Genomic DNA, 7,303 nt, shown 5'->3' with positions numbered 1-7,303 from the left:
GAGTTTTTTGCTATAGGTTGCGTGCGCTTGCCAGGAAGACAGAGAGAGACAGAGAGGCAGAAAGCAAGAAATCACCCCCCCCCCAGGGGGGATGGCCATGCCACAATTCCTTCTGCTCCATTCTCCTCTCGGAATCTTGGGCACGCATGCACACGCATCTGGCATGAGTTTAAGCCACCACATCTGGGACTCAAACTGCTGTCAACTACGTGGGAGTGCAGCGACATAGCCATTATGCCATTTGCTGGTCTCCTTATCTTATCATTTCTGATTTACATTGAATTGTTGTATCTTTGTGGGGTACCATCTAGTTTCCAAAGCACATATAGAGTGTATGATAATCAAAATAGGATCCTGGGCATGTGGGTGCATGCCTCGTGTTTTTGTCAAACTGCCAGAGGTGGGACTCAAACCATGGTGGCCATATAAGATCTTGTTTTCTCTACACAGCATCTAAATTATGGCCCAAATTTCATCATCACAAATGGCATGTGACAATCATTATGTTACATAAGGAGCTGTGTCTGTCACATTTCTTTAAAAGGCAAGTGGAGTTGCCAGGTCGAAGTTTGCACTGGGTGTTAAAGACAGAGCACACTGGGTCAGGTATTTAGAGGTGGCCTTTGCTAAGTCAGTAGGCTGTATTACTGATCCAGTTAGTGTCAGAAAGGATAAAAGGAATGGCCTTTATGCAAGGTGACAGAGGCAGCTCAGGAGGTGGGAGATGGGGTCCATTTCTGCTTAGATCTTGGCCCTGGCTGAGATGGGGATGATAGAAAGCAAAATGCAAGTCTCTAACAGGAAGAGAAGGGAGGCTGGATGGGCCATTGACCAGGGGGAAGATCCCAGTGCCAGCGTGGGGAGACCTTGGAGCCACCTGGAGGGGTTGCTGAGAAACCCCATGAGGAAGTGTGGACATAGGCACTGTGGAGTACTAGCCACATGGAGCATGGGTGGAGCTACTGTGCCTTGTCCTGAACACCTGGGCCAGAACAAGTGGACCTTGGGAATTGCTTAGCTTTTAGACAGGTTATTATTATTATTATTTCCTATAGGGCTCCATACTTTGTTCCTGGAGAGCCTAGGAAGTCCTTGAAGGATTTAGAACCAAAGTGATGGTGGGCAATCTCAAAGGGGACTATGCATCCTGTGGATTTTGGACTCATATAACCAGGAAGAGAAAATAAAAGACGTCGACAAACCAAGCCAGGCCTATCCTGAGATGGATACTGTACTTTAGCTGTGTAATATTGGTATGTGCCGAGTGGTTTTCATTTTTGCTTTTTAAAATTATAATCTTATGGCTTTTTTATCTTCTTTTTTTCTTTTTTTGTTTTCATTTTATTTTTTCTTTATATTTCCTCTCTTTAATTCTTTTTATTTTTTTTCTTTATTCATTTTGTGATCAGCCTCTATGCATTAAGTGTCTAGACAATTCTAAGTGAACAGGATCCAAACATCTGCATACGCTTAGGGTCAGAATATTCCTCTCTTCACCTTGAATCTGATGCACAAAGAGGGAAAATGGAACATAAGAAAGATTGCAGATCACCTCCTTCTGCTCGCCACTGAACGCTCAGTGTGAACTTCAAGAATTAGGAGGAAATGCATCATCCATCAGATGACTAGAAATCACTGCAGGATCAAAAGAAATATGGGAAAGCAAGACAATACCTCTCCTCCAAGGGAAAAGAATAACTCCTCTTCATCCTCAGACTGTACAATGAAACTCATGGAAATGTCTGATAATGAATTTAGAATATTCATAATGACAAAGCTAATAGAGATGGAAGAGAAGAGAGACAATGAACTGCAGAAGAGGCAGGAGAAAGGAGCAGATGAGTTTCAGGAGGTGAAGAAATTCTTGCAAGATCTAAAAGAGGAAATATGTTCTCTAAAAAAGAATCAAATGGACCTGTTAGAGATGAAGGCTGTAATACAGGAAGTCAAAATCTTCCTTGAAAGTATTAAATGCAGACTAGATCATACAGAAATTCTAATCTCAGATGTAGAAGATAGAATCACTGGCCTAGAAAAATACACCATGAAAACTGAGAAAATGGCCCAAAAAATGAGAATAAAATCCAAGAAATACTAGATACTATCAAACATTCAAACATCAGGATAATTGGTACCCCAGAAGGTGAAGAGATTCATAAGGGCATTGATAATCTATTTCATGAAATCTTGCAAGAAAACTTTCCAGACCTAGAGAGGCACTAAAAAATCCAGTCCCAAGAAATACAAAGGACCCCAAATAGAATCAACTCAAGAAGATCTTCTCTAAGACACATTATATGACCAAAACCACAGACAAAGATAAGATACTAAGATCGGCAAGACAGAAATGGCAAGTTACCTACAAAGTATATCCCATCAGGCTAAAAGCAGACCTCTCATCAGAAACAATTCGAGCAAGGAAAGAATGGGAAAATATATTCCAAGTGTTAAGGGAAAAGCAGTTTCAACCAAGAATACTGTACCCAGCAAGATTGCCCTTCATGTGGGACGAAAAGACAAGAATATTCTCAGATAAACAAAACCTGAAAGAATTTACCAACACTAGACCAGATCTCCAAAAAGTTCTCAAGGGAGTGCTCTACCAGGAAAATTAAATACAGACACATGGAAAGAAGAGTTCAAAAACTAAGAAAATGGCCAACTTAATTACACAACTTAAAGACACACCTGGAGTTGAATATTACATGCCAGAATTTAATCAGGAAGATTGGACCACAACAGAAGATAGATTAAGTACATGAGACTGAGCTGGTGAAATAGCATTTTATGACTTTTGACTAAAACATTGCTGATTTTCTTATAGGCTTTGTTTTCCAGTTTTAAGGATTTTTGTCCTGTCTTTAGCTGTCAGTAGGTTCATGTACCTACTATTTGAACCGAATCCTAACCTGTTTCCTGGCTTAAGTTTTAAGGAAAGTTCCTTAGCATTTCTTTGATTTGTTAAAGCTAAAACTGCTTTTCTTGAAATTAAAAAATATATTTAAAAATACCTATTTAGTGACCGTAGTAAGCTATACAGCATCAACTAGGAGCTACCTTATAGTATATTCATTCTACTCAGAGTTTCACGCCTAAAGACAGACAGGTATTCACAGATATGTCCATACCAGCTGAACCTGCTATTGAAAGTAGTTGGATTACTTAAGTAATTTTGTGAATCAATACAATGTGGGGGAAAAATGGAATGGAAAACAACTATTGACACCTAAGATAGTGTGGGAGGAGGGTGGGAAATGGCAGAGGGTGAGAAATAAGGGTAAGAAAATGTATATATGTGTGTGTGTGTGTATATATATATATATATGTATATATATGAAACTAGACATGGAAAATTAATGACGATAACATGTATGATTAAGCCACTATGTAGTATATTTTGGATGAGGGGAAATCACATTTTGTATGCTGTGACAATGCTCAGAGAATGAATGTAAATTAATTAATTAATTAAAAATGTTTTAGAAGAAAATTACAGTGCACTTGTAACTAGATTCTAGCTTTGTACATAGTTTTAGTTTAAGTTATTTTATGGATCAATAAAATGTGGGAAAAAATATATATAAAAAAAAAGGACTTCAAAAGTTGCTCTAAGATAGACTCCCAAACTACGCAGACAAGAAGCCATTTTAAATCTGAGGTGTGTCCTGACGTGTTCAGGGAGGCCATGCTCTATACTCCATCTTCTAGACTCCCAAAATACTTAGTCAAGGAAGGGCAACTGCTGTCTTCTCTCTGTCGCTGTCTGTCTGTCTTGCTCATGCTCTCTCTCTTTAAATTTTTTATTTTATTGTATTTTATTTTAAAAAATTTTTAAACCACTTCTCCTCACCTCAGGCCTTTTCTTTCTCTTACGTATTTCAGAAGTCATTTTAATTCTGAGATATGTCTAGTGCACCCAGCAGTTTTCCTTTTTTACCTTAAAATATTTTTTTTTGTTCTCTTTTTTGGCTGTTTTTGTCTAGTTTTTTTTTTTTTTTTTCTTTTTTCCTTTCCTTTTGTGTTTACTTTTTTAAACCTTACTTTCCCACTCTGCTCTCCACCATCCACACACTGAGTGTCTAGATAGGCCTAGGTGTACAGTAGCCAAGCATCTGAATACTTTTAGAATCATTGGATTTCAGCGTTTACTGAACCTCCTGCTTTAAGGAAGAAACTTCTTCTCATAAACCTGAACTCATAATCTCTTTCTGTGGATACCATGTTGTTGCAAAGCACAGTACAGGAGAGATTTTGTCACAGAAACTACCATAGAAGGCACAAGAAATATGACAAACCAAGAAAATATCTCTCCCCTAAGGGGGAAGCACAATCCTTCATCATCCACAGACAGTACAGTAGAACTTATGGAAATGCCTGATAGAGAATTCAGAATATTCACAGTGACAAAACTAAATGATGATCAAGAGCTGAGAGACAATGAACTCCAGAAGATGCAGGAGAAAAGAGACGAGTTCCAGGAGGTGAGGAAGTTCTTGCATGATCTGAAAGAGGAAATACACACCATAAAAAAGAATCAAATGGAGCTATTAAGAGATGAAATCTGCGGGGCTGGCAGGTGGCGCGGTGGTTAAAGGCGCTGGACTCCCACATGGCCGACCACTGTTCGAGTCTCAGACCTAGTGGCTTGCTTTCTCACTTCCTGTCTCTCTCTCTGTCTCTCTCTGATCAAACTGGAAAGTAACCATAATAATAAATAAATAAATAAAGTTAAATAAAATAATTCTTTTTTTAAAAAAAGAGATGAAGCCTGCAATTCAAGAAATCCAAACCTCCCTCGAAAGTATTAAAAGCATATTAGTTCATGCAGAAGATCGAATCACAGATGTTGAAGGCAAAACTTCAGATCTAGAAAAAACAACCAATAAAAAAAACTGAGAAAATGACTCCCCAAAATGAGAATACTATATGAGAAATACTAGACACCATTAAATGCCCAAATACCCCCCCCCCCCGCCTCCAGGCTAACATGAGACCTCTCATCAGATATAACGTGAACAAGGAAAGAATGGGAAAATATTTCAAAGTGTTAAGTGAAAAACAGTTTCACCAAGAATACTATACATGGCAAGATTATCCTTCATTTGGAAAGAAAGGATAAAAACATTCTCAGATAAACAAGACCTGAAAGAATTTTCCAATACCAGACCCACTCTTCAAGAAGTTCTGAAAGGAGTGCTCTACCAGGAAAACTAAAGACACACATACAGAAATAAGAGAACAAAAAGCAACCAAGAAAATGACCAACTTAATGCTAGGGACAAGAAATATCAAGAATAGGGTCAAATGTTAACTTCCAGGATTTAAATGGGAAGATCAGACCACAAATAACACTGCAGAGTCAACAGAAGAGAGATTGACCATAAGACTGAACAGGTGAAATAAAATTTTATAACTTTTGAGTAAAACATTACTGATTTTTTTCTATGCTTTGTTTTCCCAGGGTAAGGATTTTATTTCTTTTGAGTTGTTGATAGGTTCAGCAATTTGTTAAAATATTTTTCCTTCTTGTTTGTTTGTTTCTTTAAATGGAAACATAAACTTTTCCTCCTTCCTGACCCCTCTGGTATTGGAAACTATTTGGAAGTATTCTTATTTATGACAAAAGGACTATTTGCATAAATTCAATAGTACCTGTTGCATTGAATCAGAAATTGGAAATACTCCTTATTGGACAGGACTTTGACTGGAATGTCATATCTGAAGATTAATCAGAAAACTATAGAACTAAGGTGGGTCTCAACTAAGCCAACAGAAGCTCTTGGAAAGATGGCCTGGCACCATAAATAGTTCTGCCTGGCAGAGAGGATTAGAGAAGCTATATGAAAGAACTCATACCATAAAGTAACCTGGACTTTTCAGTCCAGCATTGTAATCAGTAGAGATCGCAAAAGAGCAACCACAACCAGAGGATTATCTTGAGGAAGACTTTGAAGGAAGAAAAAGAGACTGATCTTTGCTAGCAGCCGGTATATCACAGAATACTTGGTAGGCAGGGCTGAACTGAGAAAGTTTATGTGTGACTTGTGTGCTCGGTGTTTGCTTTCCAACAGTTTGAGTAGTTGACATGTAAATATTTTCTCAAAAATATTTAAAACCATACTGTCTCGGTTGTTATAGAGTCACAAACAAAATTATAATAAATATTTTGAACATTATCTTTAAAATTCAGTTTTTTGAAATTTTGAAAGTTGTTTATTAACTGTCAAGAACTATGGAGTATGAGCAAAAATTTTTTGATATGTAAAGTAAATGTCTGTGGGAAAATGTAAAAATAAATAAATAAATGCTAAAATAAATAAAGTTAAATAAAGATAAAGTTATTCTAAGACAACTGAATATTTGTTGACAGTGGACACGTGACTCTACAACTACCATTTCCACCTGCTCCCCAATAATCTCCAGGCCAAGAGAGAGGAAAATTTCCCTTCGGAGTTTCCGAAGTTGGGGACTTGGGGCCCAGGAGAGGCACAGAAGGTGGTAATGGGCTGAGCATCGCAGTGAGCACTCCCCCTCCTTGGTCCAGGGCTGGGCTGGGGTCGGGTGGGGTGATGGGACAGAAGGACACAGACAGAGATTCTCTCTGTAGTTCTAGAAATGCCCTAGAAATCCTGGCTATGAAGTCAGATAAGCTGAGGCTTGATTGCCACATCCGGGCTCCAATTTTCCCTTCTTCATAAGGGGCTGTAGGGAGGACCGACAGAGGGAAAGTGTGGCAAGCACTCTGTGTAGTCCTCGGCCGGTAGCAAATGCTCAGGGAATATTTTCATGTGTTTTGTTTTTGTTTTCAAGTGCTGGAGAGTGCATGTACTCACCAGAGAGAGACAGAAAGACAGAGAGAAGGAGAGGAAGAGAGTGCCCCCAATGGGATGCGACCACGCCACAAACTCTTCTCCATTTCTCCAGCCCTCCCTGGCTTTGGAGCACACCGGCACGTGGGCCTGGCAAGTCTCTCAAGCTGCTGGGGCCGGGACTCCATCTGTCTTCAGTCATATGGTGTCTGCTCCCTTAATCACTAGGCCTCGGGCCTGCCCACAGTTGTGATTCTCAAGAGCAGCTACTGGGAACCCACAGTTAGCGAAATGGCTATGTCGCTGGACTCCCACGTAGTCGACCACGGTTCGCGTCCCAGACCCGGTGGCTTAAAACTCACGCTGGGTGCGTGTGCGTGCGTGCCCAAGATCCCGAGAGGAGAATGGAAGAGAAGGGATTGTGGTGATTTCTCGCTTTCTGTCTCTATGTCTCTCTCTCTGTCTGTCTGTCGAGCGCACGCGCCCTATAGCGA

Source organism: Tupaia chinensis, unplaced genomic scaffold, assembly GCF_000334495.1.
Source record: "Tupaia chinensis unplaced genomic scaffold, TupChi_1.0 Scaffold149658_1, whole genome shotgun sequence".
NCBI lineage: Eukaryota > Metazoa > Chordata > Mammalia > Scandentia > Tupaiidae > Tupaia > Tupaia belangeri.
This window is presented reverse-complemented; position numbering follows the sequence as displayed.